The sequence below is a fragment of the Anomaloglossus baeobatrachus genome, chromosome 3 (assembly GCF_048569485.1).
Source record: "Anomaloglossus baeobatrachus isolate aAnoBae1 chromosome 3, aAnoBae1.hap1, whole genome shotgun sequence".
In the NCBI taxonomy this organism is placed as follows: domain Eukaryota; kingdom Metazoa; phylum Chordata; class Amphibia; order Anura; family Aromobatidae; genus Anomaloglossus; species Anomaloglossus baeobatrachus.
Window position 1 is genome coordinate 300,892,814 of NC_134355.1, and position 17,597 is coordinate 300,910,410.

Here is a 17,597-nt window from a genome sequence, read left to right on the forward strand (position 1 = left end):
TTTTGATTTGCATCAAGCACATTCAAAAATACGCCATAATTAACCGTCCCCAGCATGACATAGGTAGATAAAGTCTTTGCTGAACCATGACTTGTTCATCTTGGCTTCTTTTAAAAACAATGTAAGCAAGGGTTACTCCAAGCGGAGTCTCCCTTTTTTTCCAAAAATTGTGCCCCACACACACCCACCCATTCAGTGGCAGCACTTGTGCCCTAGTTGTACACTTCACAGCTAGATTTGCATCAAGCAAATTCCAAAATACGCCGTTCTTATCCGTCCCCAGGATGACACCGGGGTAGGTAGCAAAGTCTTTCCTGATCCCAGCTCTGTTCATCTTGGCTTCTTTTAAAAACACAGCAAGCAAGGGTTACTCCAAGCGGAGTCTCCCTTTTTTCAAAAAATTGGGCCACACAGACACCCACCCCATCAGTGGCAGCACTTGTGCCCTAGTTGCAAACAGGATGTTTTGATTTGCATCAAGCACATTCTAAATCCACAAGCATTTACTCTCCCCAGGATGACACAGGGGTTGTAAATTCCTTCTGGATCCATGACTTGTTCATTTTGATGAACGTCAGTCTGTCCACATTGTCACTGGACAGACGCGTGCGCTTATCTGTCAGCACACACCCAGCAGCACTGAAGACACGTTCAGAGACAACGCTGGCAGCTGGACACGACAAAATCTCCAAGGCGTAACTGGATAGCTCTGGCCATTTTTCTAGATTTGAAGCCCAAAATGAGCAAGGCTCCATTTGCAAAGTCATGGCATCGATGTTCATTTGTAGATACTCCTGTATCATCCTCTCCAGCCGTTGACTATGTGTCAGACTTGTTGTCTCTGGTGGCCTTGCAAAGGAGGGTCTAAAAAAATTATGAAAAGATTCCATAAAATTGCTGTTACCAGCACCAGATACGGTCCTACTGGTACGGGTAGACTGTTGAAGATGACGAGACCATCCCATGTTTGTCAAGTTACAACTGGGAGATTCCCTCCCTGCACCTGCACGGTTGTTTGGTGGAAAAGCCGAGCTAAGATCGAGTAACAGCTTCTGCTGATACTCCTGCATACGTGCGTCCCTTTCTATGGCTGGAATTATGTCACAAAATTTGGACTTGTACCGGGGATCTAATAGTGTGGCAAGCCAGTAGTCATCATCACTTCTAATTTTGACAATACGAGGGTCATGTTGGAGGTAGTGCAACAAGAAGGCACTCATATGTGTCTTGCGCAGCCATACGGACCAAGTCCACGCTGTGTTTGTGGCATAGAGGTGCTAACCGTTCTTTCTTCCTCTGACATCTCCCCCCAACCTCTTTCAACTGAAATTTGACCAAGGTCTCCCTCATCTGCTGAGTCTTCCATGTCCATGGACAGTTCGTCCTCCAATTCTTCATGTCCTCCTGCACCTTCCTCAACATCTCGCCTGCTACCATGCGCCCTTGTTGATCCCTGTCCCCCATGCTCCCATGCCTGGCGCCTTGGTGATGATGAACGTCTGGACCTTGGTGATGTTGTTGTGTCTTGCGCATATGAATCCTCCTGTAGTTCATCCCCTTCCTGTTGTCCCACCCCCTGACTCCGAATAGTGTTTAGCGTGTGTTCCAGCATGTAAATGACTGGAATCGTCATGCTGATAATGGCATTGTCAGCGCTAAACATATTCGTCGCCATGTCGAAACTGTGCAGAAGGGTGCATAGGTCCTTGATCTGAGACCACTCCATCAGGGTGATCTGCCCCACCTCTGCATCTCGTTGGCCCAGGCTATACGTCATGACGTATTGCACCAGGGCACGGCGGTGCTGCCACAGTCGCTGTAACATGTGGAGAGTTGAATTCCAGCATGTCGCCACATCGCATTTCAGGCGATGAACCGGCAGGCCGAAAGACTTCTGGAGCGATGCAAGTCGCTCAGCTGCGGCGCTTGAACGGCGGAAGTGAGCAGACAGTTTTCGTGCCCTGTTCAGAAGGCCATCTAGGCCGGGACACTGTGTTAAAAATTGCTGCACGACAAGGTTCAACACGTGAGCCATACAAGGTACGTTTGTCACCTTGCCCAGGCGAAGGGCCGAACCCAGGTTTGCAGCATTGTCGCACACGGCCTTACCAGGCTGCAGGTTGAGTGGAGACAACCATTTATTAAACTCGGACCGCAGAGCTGACCACAACTCCTCAGCTGTGTGACTCTTATTCCCAAGACATGTCAAGCTAAAGACCGCCTGATGCCGTTGCGCTCTGCTGCCAGCATAGTAATAAGGGGTGCGTGATTCATTCTGCGCAGTGAGAACGCTGGTGGCCTGACCAGGCAGGCTTGGGGCGGAGGTGGAGGACCCAGATGAGGTGGAGGATGCAGAAGCAGTGGCGGAACTTGGACAGACAGAGGATTGACACACAAGTCGTGGGGACGGCAAGACTTGTGCAGCAGACCCTTCACCATCTATCACCATAGTTACCCAATGCCCAGTGAGCGACATGTAACGTCCCTGTCCATGCTTACTGGTCCAAGTATCGGTGGTGAAATGCACCCATTCACACACAGAGTTTCTCAATGAAGCGGTGATGTTGTGTGCGACATGCTGGTGTAGCGCGGGCAAACCTTTCTTAGAGAAGTAGTGGCGACTAGGCATCTGGTACTGGGGCACAGCGACAGACATAAGGTCTCTAAAATCCTGTGTGTCCACTAGGCGGAAAGGCAGCATTTCAGTAGCCAACAGCTTACAGAGGGATAGAGTCAACCTCTTAGCTTTGTCATGGGTCGCAGGAAGTGGCCTTTTATTTGACCACATCTGAGGGACAGAGATCTGGCTGCTGTGTGTAGACGGTGTTGAGTAGGGTGTCCCTGGAAAAATGCAGGTTTGTGAGGAAAGTGCAGGCGGAGACATGATGTTGCCTTCATCCAACGTTGGTGCTATCGATGTCTGAGAGAGCTGTACACACTCACTTGTATCCCCTTCCAAACCAACTGACGACCTACCAAGCAAACTGCCTGTTGCGGTTACAGTGGTGGAAGTTGTGGGTGGAAAAACAGGTGTGACAGCTGTCCCCACAGTCCTAGAAGATGACGAGCGCGCGGATGCACTGGAAGGGGCAGGCGGTGGATGGTTCGCTCCGCTAGGCCGCATTGCAGCACGGTGAGCTTCCCACCGGGCCATATGATATTTATTCATGTGACGATTCATGGAAGAAGTTGTCAAACTGCTGAGGTTTTGACCTCTACTAAGAGAACCATGACAAATTTTACAGATCACATAATTTGGGCGATCTTTTTTTATGTCAAAAAAGGACCAGGCTAGGCAAGGCTTAGAGGCCATGCGACCTGTTGATCCACCCCGAATAATGCTCAGAGGCAGAGTGGTGGCTGAGGATGCAGTTGTAGACGTGCTACCAGTACTCCGACTCTGTCCAGGAAGGCGCAAGGTAACTTCGTCATCAGTTGCATCCTCCTCCACCACCTCTGTTGACCTCCTCGAGTGCCTGACTGTGGGTTGACAGTAGGTGGGATCTAGAACTTCATCATCAATTGTTGTGTTTGCACTCCCCTCCCCCTCAGACCGAGCCTCTTCTTGCCCTGACAGAATATTTAAGTTGTCATCCCAATCGGGTATCTGCGTCTCATCTTCATCAGTATGTTCCTCATTGTCTATAACCACAGGTGTTACAGTTTGTGACAAAGGGTCAACATTATGCTCAGAAACTTGGTCCTCACGGCCTGAATCAGAGTCACAAAGGTTCTGGGCATCACTGCAGACCATTTCCTGTTCTGTACTCACTGTAGCTTGGGAGCAGACCTCTGATTCCCAGGCTATAGTGTGACTGAACAGCTGTGCAGACTCAGCCATCTCAGTTCCACCATACTGTGCAGGGCTGATGGAGACTTCAGAGCTGGGAGAAAGCAAGTTTGATTGGGATGACAACTCAGAGGACTGGTGTTTTTTGGATGCGGTACTTGAAGTGGCTGAGAGGGTACTTGTTGGACCACTTGAGATCCATTCAAGCATTTTCCTTTTTTGGCCATCATCTACCTTTGTTCCTGTTGTTCGTGTCCGTAAAAAAGGGAGCACATCGGATTGTCCACGGTAAGTAGTAGACATCTTACTTTTGCTGGTAGATGGTCTATCTTCAGCAGATGATAATGGAGCTTTGCCACCTTCCCCACGGACAAAACCTTTTTTGCCTTTTCCACCACGCCTCTTCCCCTTTCCACCAGCATCTGTCATTTTGCCACTCATGTTGATTGCGACAAGATTGTGCACTGAAAATGTGGTAGTAAAAATTGAGAGGTGGTGTAGATTGCAGTGGTGGTCTAGCTTTATTAACAGCAGAATAATAAAGAATAAATATCCCTGACAATGCAACTACGGCCCTTAAACTGGCAGCAAAAATTGCTATTATAATGGCTTAGTTATAATGAGTTGTAGTGTGCAATGCAGGCAGAGGTGCTGCAAATGTCTTTGCACTAGTGTGACTAGACAAATGTCCAATAGCCACGTTTAGGATGCCACTAGGTACACTGAGTGTTTGCTAGTATAATGGCTTAGTTATAATGAGTTAGAGTGTGCAATGCAGGCAGACGTGCTGCAAATGTCTTTGCACTAGTGTGACTAGACAAATGTCCAATAGCCACGTTTAGGATGCCACTAGGTACACTGAGTGTTTGCTAGTATAATGGCTTAGTTATAATGAGTTGGAGTGTGCAATGCAGGCAGAGGTGCTGCAAATGTCTTTGCACTAGTGTGACTAGACAAATATCCAATAGCCACGTTTAGGATGCCACTAGGTACACTGAGTGTTTGCTAGTATAATGGCTTAGTTATAATGAGTTGGAGTGTGCAATGCAGGCAGACGTGCTGCAAATGTCTTTGCACTAGTGGGACTATAGCAAAGTCCAATAGCCACGTTTAGGATGCCACTAGGTACACTGAGTGTTTGCTAGTATAATGGCTTAGTTATAATGAGTTGGAGTGTGCAATGCAGGCAGACGTGCTGCAAATGTCTTTGCACTAGTGGGACTATAGCAAAGTCCAATAGCCACGTTTAGGATGCCACTAGGTACACTGAGTGTTTGCTAGTATAATGGCTTAGTTATAATGAGTTAGAGTGTGCAATGCAGGCAGACGTGCTGCAAATGTCTTTGCACTAGTGTGACTAGACAAATGTCCAATAGCCACGTTTAGGATGCCACTAGGTACACTGAGTGTTTGCTAGTATAATGGCTTAGTTATAATGAGTTGGAGTGTGCAATGCAGGCAGAGGTGCTGCAAATGTCTTTGCACTAGTGTGACTAGACAAATATCCAATAGCCACGTTTAGGATGCCACTAGGTACACTGAGTGTTTGCTAGTATAATGGCTTAGTTATAATGAGTTGGAGTGTGCAATGCAGGCAGACGTGCTGCAAATGTCTTTGCACTAGTGGGACTATAGCAAAGTCCAATAGCCACGTTTAGGATGCCACTAGGTACACTGAGTGTTTGCTAGTATAATGGCTTAGTTATGAGTTGGAGTGTGCAATGCAGGCAGACGTGCTGCAAATGTCTTTGCACTAGTGGGACTATAGCAAAGTCCAATAGCCACGTTTAGGATGCCACTAGGTACACTGAGTGTTTGCTAGTATAATGGCTTAGTTATAATGAGTTGGAGTGTGCAATGCAGGCAGACGTGCTGCAAATGTCTTTGCACTAGTGTGACTAGACAAATGTCCAATAGCCACTGTGAGGTAGCACGGTCGGCTGCGCAGCAGAAGACACGGGATCCAGGCAGTAAGGTTCACAGCACACGGTGTTTAATCTCCAAACAAACGTCCACAGCAATATACATGTCTCTCCAGCAGAGAACCCAGGGAGTTGTGATCACTCCCCACATCCGGCACACCTGCCCTCGTTCCTGTTTCCTTTTAACCCTTCCTTAAGCCTGTAGGGAAACAGCATTAACCCTATAGTGGATTTACTTTCTATCATGGAGTGAGCACAACCTGGGCGAGACATACCGGCCGTCATAGATAACCCCGGTCACAGTCTCACATACCCCCCCCCTCAGTTCAAGCGTGCGGGGTTGAACTCCAGCCATCAAACACGGGCCGCGGGACAAGGCATCGGCGTTGCCCTGCAACCGACCGGCCCGGTGTTCAACCGTAAACCGGAAGTTCTGCAGAGAAAGGAACCACCGGGTAACCCGGGCATTCCGTTCCTTGGCGGACCTCATCCAGACCAGTGGAGAGTGATCCGTCACCAAGCGAAACTGCCGTCCCAGCAGGTAATAGCGTAGGGACTCCAAGGCCCACTTGATCGCCAGGCACTCCTTCTCCACTACGCTATAATTCCGCTCGGGAGGGGTGAGCTTCCTACTCAAGAAGGTGACGGGGTGTTCCTCCCCCTGAACCACCTGAGACAGCACTGCCCCCAGGCCGACCTCCGAGGCGTCAGTCTGTACAATGAACTCCTTCCGGAAATCAGGGTTGACCAGAACGGGCTGTCCGCACAGGACCTCCTTCAGGGCCCGGAAGGAGTCCTCGGCCTGCGGAGTCCACCGCACCATGACGGACTTCTTACCTTTGAGAAGGTCCGTCAAGGGGGCTGATAGTCCCGCAAAATCCATTACAAACCTCCTGTAGTACCCCACGATACCCAGGAAGGCCCTAACCTGCTTCGTGGTCAGGGGTCTAGGCCACTTCTGGATCGCCTCAACCTTGTTAATTTGGGGCTTAATCACCCCTTGGCCTATCACGTAGCCCAAGTAGCGGGCTTCCGTGAGTCCCAACGCACATTTCTTGGGATTGGCTGTCAATCCGGCTGTTCGAAGCGCGTCCACCACCGCTTGTACCTGTTCCAAGTGGGTCTGCCAATCGGAGCTGTAAATAATGATGTCATCAAGGTACGCTGATGCATACGCCTGGTGAGGTTCCAGCACCAAGTCCATCAACCTCTGGAACGTGGCCGGAGCGCCATGTAACCCAAAAGGCAAGACAACATAGTGGAAGAGACCCTCCGGCGTAACAAAAGCGGTTTTCTCCTTGGCGGACTCCGTCAGTGGCACCTGCCAGTACCCCTTGGTCAGGTCGAGCGTGGTAAAATATCGCGCCTGTCCCAGCCTATCAATCAGCTCATCCACCCGGGGCATGGGGTAGAGATCGAACTTGGATATTTCGTTCAATCTCCGGAAGTCATTGCAGAACCTTAAGGAGCCATCGGGTTTTGGTATTAGGACAATGGGACTAGCCCATTCACTCCGGGATTTTTCGATGACCCCCAGGCGTAGCATTGTCTTCACTTCCTCTGATATGGCTTGTCTTCGAGCCTCCGGCACGCGGTATGACTTCAGGCGTACCTTCAGGTGAGGCTCGGTGACAATGTCATGTCGTATCAGACTGGTCCTACCCGGCAACTCGGAGAAGACATCGGGGTTCTGCTGAACCAGTCGTCTGGCCTCTCGCCTCTGTTGCTTGGTGAGGGCTTCTCCGATCCTTACTTCCGGTTCGTCCTCTCTGGAGGTCGTTGAAGCCGGGAGTGAACGACCCGAAGAGGAGGGAGATGGGGGAAACTCAACCATCAGGCTTTCCCGATCCTGCCACGGTTTTAATAGGTTGACATGGTATATTTGTTCAGGTTTCCGCCTACCGGGCTGCAATACTTTATAGTTGACCACCCCGACTCTTTCCTTTATCTCGTAGGGGCCTTGCCACTGAGCCAGGAATTTACTCTCCGCCGTGGGGATTAATACCAACACCCGATCCCCGGGTTTAAAGGTCCGCACGGTGGCTTGTCTATTGTAGCGGCCGCTTTGCGCGGCCTGAGCCTCCTGTAAATGCTCCTTTACAATTGGCATGACCGCGCTTATGCGGTTCTGCATTCCTAAAATGTGTTCAATCACACTTTTATGGGGGGTGGGCTCTTGCTCCCATGTTTCCTTTGCCAGGTCCAACAATCCTCGGGGATGTCGCCCGTATAACAACTCAAAAGGCGAAAACCCCGTGGATGCCTGTGGCACCTCACGGATGGCAAACATCAAATAGGGAAGCATCATATCCCAGTCTTTCCCGTCTTTGGAGATCACCCTTTTTAGCATGGTTTTCAGGGTTTTATTGAATCGTTCCACTAACCCATCCGTCTGAGGATGATACACAGACGTACGCAACTGCTTGATCTGGAGTAGCCGGCACAGCTCTTTGGTCACTTTAGACATGAATGGGGTCCCCTGATCCGTAAGGATCTCCTTGGGCAACCCCACCCGGCAGAACACAGCAAACAACTCCCGAGCTATAAGCTTTGCTGCAGTATGTCTGAGAGGTATCGCCTCTGGATACCGGGTGGCATAGTCAACGATCACTAGGATGTGTTGGTGCCCTCGAGCAGACTTTACGAGGGGCCCCACCAGATCCATGCCTATCCGTTCAAAAGGGACTTCTATAATGGGTAATGGTACCAACGGACTGCGAAAGTGGGCCAGGGGTGCGGTAAGCTGACACTCCGGGCAGGTTTCGCAGAACCGTTTTACCTCTCCAAAGACCCCGGGCCAATAAAACCTTTGCAATATTCGCTCCTGCGTTTTCTTGACCCCTAGGTGACCACTCATCAGGTGTTTATGAGCCAAGTCGAGGACCCGCCGGCGATACGGCTGGGGCACCACCAACTGCTCTACCCCCACGCCCCGTATTTCATCTACCCTGTAGAGTAAATCCTGCTTGAGAGCGAAATGGGGGTACCTTACCTGGGCACCGGGCAGCTGTGCCACCCCGTCAATTACTATCACCCGATTCCGGGCATGTATTAATGTAGGGTCCTGGAGTTGGGCTGTCCCAAACGTATCCGGGTATGCCTCCAACTCCGGGATGGGCTCGACCATTTCAGCCTCTCCTGCCAATACCTCTAGGGGTGACCTATCGGGTTCACACTCTGTCCCTATCATGGTGACCCCTACGGCAGGCGTCCCAGATTCAGGATTGTAGGGTTCAGGTCCCGGACTGACCAATACCTGAGGGGACTTAGGGGGTCCCCTCCATAAAGTCCAAAAATAGGGCAGATCCCTTCCTAGGATCACGTCATAAGGAAGAGTGTTCAGAAGTCCCACTTCATGTTGCACCTGACCGCAAGGTGCTGTGATGGTGACCATCCCCGTGGGATAGTCTCGGCGGTCCCCATGTATGCAAACCACCCCCACGGTACGTCCTGTGGCCTTTACTTTAGCCCTCAAGGTGGCTCGCACAAGGGTCACTAAGCTTCCGGAATCCAACAATCCTGTAACCGGACATCCATTCACCTGTATTTGGCACAAGTGTGGCTCAGTCTCTGAGGGAACCAGGTCAGCGGTACACACCACCTGAGCATACATTGAACCCCGCCGGGTAACCCCACAATCCATGGGCTCCGTGGTCAGTGGACACTGGGCTTCCATATGTCCCACCCGCTGGCACCGCCAACATCTAATAGGGAAGGAAACCCCCTTGACAAGTTGTCGTTTAGGGTACAGAGCCTTCCGGACCTCAGGAACAGCGGGCGCGGCCTCAGCCGGGACGGTAGCGGACTCCTGTACCGTTGTCAGCGGTGGGTCCTTGGCCCTAGGCTTGGAGGGGCCGGACCGATGGGCGGTACGCAAAGTCTCAGTGTCCCGTATCAAGTCCTGCGTAGCCACATGCCGCTCTACCAGGGACACTAATTGGTCCAGGGTACTCGGGTCACCCTGTCCTACCCACCGTTGAACGGTGACGGGTAAAGTGCGCACAAAACGATCCACTACTACCCTTTCCACCATTTGCGCCGGGCTCAGAGTGTCAGGCTGCAACCACTTTTTTACAAGATGTAATAAGTCATAGGCCTGGGAGCGTACGGGTTTGGCTTCCTCATAGAACCACTGATTTACCCGCTGAGCCCGTACATAAGTATTCACCCCCAACCGAGCCAGTATTTCGGCTTTCAGGGTCACATAGTCAATGGCGTCCTCGGTACAGAGGTCCAGGTACGCTTTTTGGGGTTCCCCCGTCAGATAGGGTGACAATACCTCAGCCCACTGGGGGGTCGGCAGCTTTTCCCGCTCGGCCACCCGCTCAAACACTGCCAGGAACGCTTCCACATCATCCCCCGGGGTCATCTTTTGTAACGCTTGTCTCACCGCTTTCCGGACGCTGCTGTCGTCACCCGGTCCCGGGGTTGTTGCTGCCGGTCCGGCACGGATTGACTTGGCCAGGAGAACCATCTGTTCTTGGTGCCTTTTTTCCTGCAATATCAAGGATTGCTGGTGTTGTTGCCGCTGTGCATCAGCTTGTTGCCGCTGTGCATCAACTTGTTGCTGCTGTGCATCAGCTTGTCGCTGCTGTTGCTCCAACGTCCGGAGCAGGTGGGTATTCACCTGTTGTTGCTGTGCAGTAGCTTGAGCCAACTGCTTTAGTATGTCCTCCATGGCGTCACTGGGTTTGGGCCGTAGTATAGCTGCTTGAATCCAGGACATGTGCTACCGGGTTACCAGAAAAGGAAGGTACACCTCACCGGCTGGCATGCCCGCATTCTCCACCATATGTGAGGTAGCACGGTCGGCTGCGCAGCAGAAGACACGGGATCCAGGCAGTAAGGTTCACAGCACACGGTGTTTAATCTCCAAACAAACGTCCACAGCAATATACATGTCTCTCCAGCAGAGAACCCAGGGAGTTGTGATCACTCCCCACATCCGGCACACCTGCCCTCGTTCCTGTTTCCTTTTAACCCTTCCTTAAGCCTGTAGGGAAACAGCATTAACCCTATAGTGGATTTACTTTCTATCATGGAGTGAGCACAACCTGGGCGAGACATACCGGCCGTCATAGATAACCCCGGTCACAGTCTCACACCACGTTTAGGATGCCACTAGGTACACTGAGTGTTTGCTAGTATAATGGCTTAGTTATAATGAGTTGGAGTGTGCAATGCAGGCAGAGGTGCTGCAAATGTCTTTGCACTAGTGTGACTAGACAAATATCCAATAGCCACGTTTAGGATGCCACTAGGTACACTGAGTGTTTGCTAGTATAATGGCTTAGTTATAATGAGTTGGAGTGTGCAATGCAGGTAGAGGTGCTGCAAATGTCTTTGCACTAGTGTGACTAGACAAATGTCCAATAGCCACGTTTAGGATGCCACTAGGTACACTGAGTGTTTGCTAGTATAATGGCTTAGTTATAATGAGTTGGAGTGTGCAATGCAGGCAGACGTGCTGCAAATGTCTTTGCACTAGTGGGACTAGACAAATGTCCAATAGCCACGTTTAGGATGCCACTAGGTACACTGAGTGTTTGCTAGTATAATGGCTTAGTTATAATGAGTTGGAGTGTGCAATGCAGGCAGACGTGCTGCAAATGTCTTTGCACTAGTGGGACTATAGCAAAGTCCAATAGCCACGTTTAGGATGCCACTAGGTACACTGAGTGTTTGCTAGTATAATGGCTTAGTTATAATGAGTTGGAGTGTGCAGAGGACAGGAGGGTACAGTGCCAGGATTGTGGGGCTCTGGGTAGAGGAAAGGAAGCCTGCCTTTCTATTCCCTCCTAATAGGGAAATGCAGGGAGGAAATCCCTGACCTTGGCTACACAGACGCTGTCGCTGTTTTCAGGACCTGTCACCTATGGCTCTGACCCTGCCGGTTTGAGCCCTTAAAAGGACTGCTAGAAAGTGCTCTCCCTAAGCTGTCCAGCGCTGTGTATGGAGCGCATTCAGCTGTATCAGCGATAGGACAAAGGACGGAGCTGCGACAGTGATGTCTGACACCAAAGACGCAGAAGAGATAATGGCGTCCTGGAGGAAAATGTCCGGTTTTATAATGCAGGGACATGTGACATGGACATCCTATCACACATGCCGTTGCTTCTCTGGCTAAAAGTCCACTTAGTTGTGTGTGTGTCTGGGATTGGCTGACATGCTGGCCCGCCCCACTACACGCGCGCGCTTAGGGAAGGAAGACAAGGAAAAAAAAATGACGATCGCCATTATAGAAACAGCAGTGATCTGAAGGCGCTGTTCACGCACACTATACACTGAAATGTCATAATAGTGTGATTCACAGAGTGACTTACACTATTACAGCGGAAACCAAGCTAGGAATTAGCTGGTTTTTTGCTGCTAGAACCGTTCCCGAACGTTTCTACAACTATCGAGCTTTTGCAAAAAGCTCGAGTTCTAGTTCGATCTAGAACAGGCCCCAAAATCACTCGAGCCTAGAACTGGAGAACCTCGAACCGCGAACCGCGCTCAACTCTAATCCTGATTTAAACAATAGGTAATTTTTGATGACATATTCCCCTTAAGTGGCACAGTATTTCTTAGGCTAGGCCATTATATCAAATAGATTTTACATAGTATCAGTGAATGATCTGAGTCTGGATTGGAGTGTTTTTATTGCAACCACTAGGGGTAACACAGGCAGCTAGCATGGTCAGTGGAAGGCAAAGGCCAGTACACAGAAGAAGTGGATAGCCAAAATTTGGTACACGGTAACAGCAGTGTGCGTTGAAGGATCAGCTGGATTCGGAGTCAGTGGAAGCCAGAGGTCGGTACCAGGTAACAGCAGTATAGTATAGACGAGCAGCAGGGAGCAAAGTCAGTGGAAGCCAAAGGTCAGTACCCAGTAACAGCAGTATAGTATGGTGGAGCACAGCAATTAGCAAAGTCAGTGGAAACCAGAGGTCGGTACCTGGTAAGAGCAGTTATAGTATAGAGGAGCAACAAGGAGCGAAGTGAGTGGAAGACAGAGGTTGGTAACAGCAGTTATAGTATGACGGAGCAGCAATTAGCGAAGTCAGGGGAAGCCAGAGGTCGGTACCTGGTAAGAGCAGTTATAGTATAGAGGAGCAGCAAGGAGCGAAGTCAGTGGAAACCAGTGGTTGGTACCCAGTAGCAGTAGTATAGTATAGAAGAGCATCAATTAACGAAGGAAGCGGAAGCCAAAGGTCGGTACCCGGTAACAGCAGTTATAGTATAGAGGAGCAGCAGGGAGCGAAGTCAGTGGAAGCCAGAGGTTGGTACCCAGTAACAGCAATATAGTATAGAGGAGTAGCAGGTAGCGAAGTCAGTGGAAGATAGAGGTCAGTACCCGGTAACAGCAGTATAGTATAGAGGAGCAGTTACGAAGTCAGTGGAAGCCAGAGGTCGGTACCCGGTAACAGCAGTATAGTATGGAGGAGCAGTAGGTAGCAAAGTCAGTGGAAGTCAGAAGTCGGTACCCGGTAACAGCAGTATAGTATGGATGAGCAGCAGGTAGCAAAATAGTATAGAGGAGCAGCTACGAAGGCAGTGGAAGCCAGAGGTTTATACCCAGTAACAGCAGTTATAGTATATAGGAGCAGTATGGAGCATGAGTGAGCTTAACTAAAGCCGGAGACATCAATAATCTTGCAAAGCAGGAAGTGCAAGGCCAGGTTTAAATAGGATGCTCTCAAAACTGCAGGCAAAAAAAAAGCAACATGCGCACAACCATTCTGAATGCACTTTGCTAGAGGAAGTAGAGACATGTAGTTTACGGCTACAAACTGCACCCAAAACTGCACGAAAAATGCAGCAAAAACTGCACTGTGTGCACAGGGCCTTAGATGGTGCATTCTTACCATAATATGCATATCTGAAATGAAGACAGTGTGTACAAGAGCCAACAGAAATTGTAATATGCATTCTCCATGTATTGCAATACAACACAACTCTATAGAGACCTGTTTGCACAGACACAGCGTTTAGTAGGTATGCTGATCCGCCGCCGTATCCAGGTAATACATTTAGATAATTATATTTAATTGGACCCCAGACAAACATTCTTCCATTCCTAAGCTTTTTCTATATATATGTACACTCTGATTTATTTATACAAAATGGATTCCTACAGTTTACTGAACAGCAATCTATTTGATTGCTATTTACATGACCAACCTTTGTCAGAAAATTGGAATTTATTTCTTTTAATAAAACGTCATAGACTTCCAATTACGTGATGTACGGTTTATTGTGGTGAACAGCCTGAGCTCATTCTAAGAACATCTCCCCCTAAAAAAATTGCATTGATAAGACATAATATAACAGCAGTTACCAGGAGTACCACGGAGAGAAACACAGAATGATCAAAGGCACTCACTGATTCGCCAAGGCTACAACACATCATATATTAACGTAACCCTTAACGACCTCCATTAATTAAACCGTGTATGCTTATAGTGCAAAGATACGAAATTCTAGCAGCCAAGATATCCTTTATAACCAGAATGCATAAAATAAATGCTCCCTCACCTCCCCCTCGCTCTCATATCCCATCTGTTGACTATAATTCCTGTTCTTTAGTCAAAAAAGTCAGGCTTTTTTCAATCAAATAAAGATTAGATATAAAACAGAGTAGCAAAGCAAACTGTGGAATAATCTGATGATCTTCTGCAAAATACACATCTAGAAATACATATATGAATGTGTTTCTGCAGCACTTGACCCACCGTAACCCTACGACTTGCAGACCCATAATCACTCACCAATGAGATGATCAGTATGTGCACTCTGGGGCTGTCAGAGACCCTCTTGAAAAGATTCAGGATACACTGCTCAGCCTTTATAATCCAGACCTCTGCAGAGAACTGTGGAGGTCATATTAGCAGCAGCAACAGCAGCACTGGGGCGTGAGGACAGCAGCCACACCAGAGCCCTGTGCCAACTGAGACGCTGCCACACTTGTTCTTCCCAGTAATCCAACACACATACACCTTTACTTCTAGTCTTTATTATGTGACTTGAGCAGACAGATTCTCCTCCCCGGCTTGGATCTTAGCACTGAGTAATTCTAGAAAGATAATCGCACTGCCATCAAGTGGACACTGAAATAACGCATTAGCATACATACCTGCAAGGTTTAGAAGCAAAAAGGATGAAATTAACTGAAACAAAGGAAGACCGCTGTTGTATTGCTCAATGCCATATTATATAAAATGCTGAACGAGTTGTTAATTATAAGTAAATAAATGAATGCATCAGTATGTTCATTTTTTGTGCGTGATAAGTGGTTCATGAGCTCCTACCCATTTCCGACCATACTTTACCGGAATTAAATGAAAGTCATAATCCTAACTATGTTCATATTAAATGAAGTCACCATCTAAAATAAAGAATAATTGACAGTAAAGGAAAACGTTGTTCACATGTTGTTATAGGAACAGACAAAAAAAGTGATCTGTTTCATTGCTTATGCAAACGGAAGCAAAGGGGCCTCATTGATTGTTATGGAGTCAATCTATATTCTGTTTTATAGAACAAAAGTCACTGCATGCGGAATTATTTCTTCCATTCTAAATTATGGAACCCACACAGACTCCCATAATCAAAAGAAATGGGTAGCTAGGCCCCCAGGCAGTTGAGCCCTCCAGCACCCAATGTATCATGTGATATGTTACATAACATTTTTGGGAGGTCAGGTGATATTGTAACGCCCTGGAAAACCAGGTAGATGTACAAATACGCCCCTGCATAGCACCTATCCCGCAAAGCGTTAAATCAGCCGACCTGAAACCCTAGTCACCCCCCTTAGGGTAGGACAGACACACCAGTGGGTGGGACCAGGCGGTTAGGGAATGCCCACCTAGGGGTCTAGAGAACCCGGGGCAGGAAAACAGTCAGATTAAGTTTGTGTTTGAGTTGAGTCTAAGTTTAAGTTTGAAGTGGAGGTGCAAAACTGACAGGCGTCAAGGTCAGAGCCCTGACGTACTGGCTAGGTGGCATATGGTAGCCAGAGTCTGCAGGAGACGGGAAGATGGCTGCAGGAGATCCGAGGTGAACCGGGGCCAGGTTGTAGCCCACCGATACCGACACCGGAGAATGGACCCGGAAACCGTGAGCACAGAGGGGGTACTTGGACCCTGAAGCCAGGACCGGCACTGACGGCCTAGCTAATTAACCAATTGAGGGCAGGATTTTACGTCCTGTCCCAACCTAAGTCCTGAAAAGTAGACAACCACTCACCGAGAGGGATAGGGCAACCGCCAGGGCCCGTAGATCCCAAGGGTCAGCGTCAGACGGGCATGGCTCCTAACCAAAGGCCCGGGAGCTGACTCCCATGTTTCAAACCGGGAAGTCCTACCTACAACACACCGAGTGCAGAGGAGAGAGACTTTGACTACCAACCCGGGTGTGGGATCAGACACACCCATCTGCGGCAGCCAGCCACCATCACCTTGGCTTACCACAGGACTTGTGTGCTTTATTCGACCATGAGTAACATCCCCGGCCTGACTGGGTGCGCCGGCCCCTGCAATCACCATCCTCAGCATAGAGACACTAGGCCCCGGGACATCCATCCCTATCCACGGAGGGGTTAACATCTAGCTGCCAGCCCAACGTCCCCGGGAGCCCCGCAACAGCAGCGGGGTGTGCTACATCTTACCACACACCGTGGGTGTGTGACGACCTGGACTAGCCAGGTAGTCACAGACATAACAACACACACACCCCCTCCCCTAGACAGTTACACCAGTCAAACAAAAACCCTTGTTGCCTCCCTTCAGGGTCTGATTTCCACATCAGGTGGGGCGGAGCCAGGCAGTTGGCCCCACCCACCGAGGAGTTCACAGGTCTGGAGGCGGGAAAAGAAACAGATTCGTTTTGGAGGTGAAAGTGTGAGGAGTAGAAACTGCAAGTGTCTGGATCGGAGACCAGGCACTGACAGCAAGGTTGGCAGACGGTGGTGGCCATCTGCAGGAGTTAGTGAATCTCTGCAGAGCCGTAGGACCGGGGTCGGGCGTTGGCCCGCCGGTACTGAACCGGGGAGCGGAGTGAAGCTAAGCACACAGACAGGGCCATCGGACCCCGACTAGGCTTGGAGCCACCGTCAATGGTCAAATCCAAGTGTGACCGGAACCCCAGGGGTTTCCCAACAACCAAGACCCGACAGAAGGCAACAGTCCACACCGAGAGGATATACAGCCACCGCCATAGGCTAGAGATCCAAGGGCCAGTGCCTGCGGGCCAATTGGGCTCCTATGGCACCTATACGCCGGGGAGCGGACTACCGGTGGGCAACCACAGGAGTCAGAACATTCTAACAGGTGCAGGGAAAGACAGCCACCATCAGCCGTCTGGGGAGAGCACAACACTGCAGCCGGCTGCGGGACCCATCCATCCAGCCGTTTGGTTTACCAGAGACTCTGTCATTGACTGTCTGAGTGAGTACACCAGTGCCATCCGGCACCGCGCTGTCCCTGCAACCCTGCACCCCCAGCCATCCAGCCTCCCCGTATCACCACCGGGCCCCGGGATCACGAACCCCTACCCACGGAGGGGACAACATCCTAGCTGCTCCCTTCCATCACTCCCGGGATCCCCGTCACCAGCAGCGGTGGTGCTAATAATCACCACGACCCGTGGGTGGCATCACAAACTATCTCCCTAAACAAACCACCCCCTTTTCACTCGTGGACGAGGAGCGCTGCTCGAGTCCCCGGGTCCGGTCCACCGCTCGAGCCACCGAGCAGCAGCAGAAGCCCCAGACCCGAGCGTGGCGAGCGCGTCCCCTCCGCCCACGACAGGTGGCGTCACAGGCATTTCACCCCCATAGAAATACGTCCCCTTTTATTCGGAGTGTCCACGCAACCCCCGGGTCCGGAGAACCCCTTGAGCAA